Source organism: Penaeus monodon, chromosome 30 (genome assembly GCF_015228065.2).
Source record: "Penaeus monodon isolate SGIC_2016 chromosome 30, NSTDA_Pmon_1, whole genome shotgun sequence".
In the NCBI taxonomy this organism is placed as follows: Eukaryota; Metazoa; Arthropoda; class Malacostraca; order Decapoda; family Penaeidae; genus Penaeus; species Penaeus monodon.
Window position 1 is genome coordinate 11,834,732 of NC_051415.1, and position 297 is coordinate 11,835,028.

At 33.3% G+C, this 297-nt stretch overlaps 1 protein-coding gene across 2 annotated transcripts in view; it reads right to left on the bottom strand.

Annotated features, from left to right (window-relative positions):
• Window positions 1-297, bottom strand: part of LOC119592521 (TBC1 domain family member 20-like) — a 16,822-nt gene that overhangs the window by 7,385 nt on the left and 9,140 nt on the right. The window lies entirely within an intron of this gene.

Below are 297 nucleotides of genomic sequence, written 5' to 3' on the forward strand. Positions count from 1 at the left end.
AAAGGTTAAGAACCACTGATCTATACTATGAAACTAAACAATAAAATAAATTAGAAAAAGTTGTCACAAAAGTATAACAGCTGAATATAGTAATACCCAAATTCATAGAATAAAAGTTGAAGCACCTAAATAATTATAATAAAAATTACAAATAAAAGGTTATGTGACCAGCCAGATGCATAGCAAGTACTTGGCAGGGGAATGTGGTACAGTGGCCTGCAAGAAAAACCGCATCCCTTTAATGCAGTCTACTCCAGCTTATAAACTTCATTGGGATAATGACTGAAGATGAAGGAG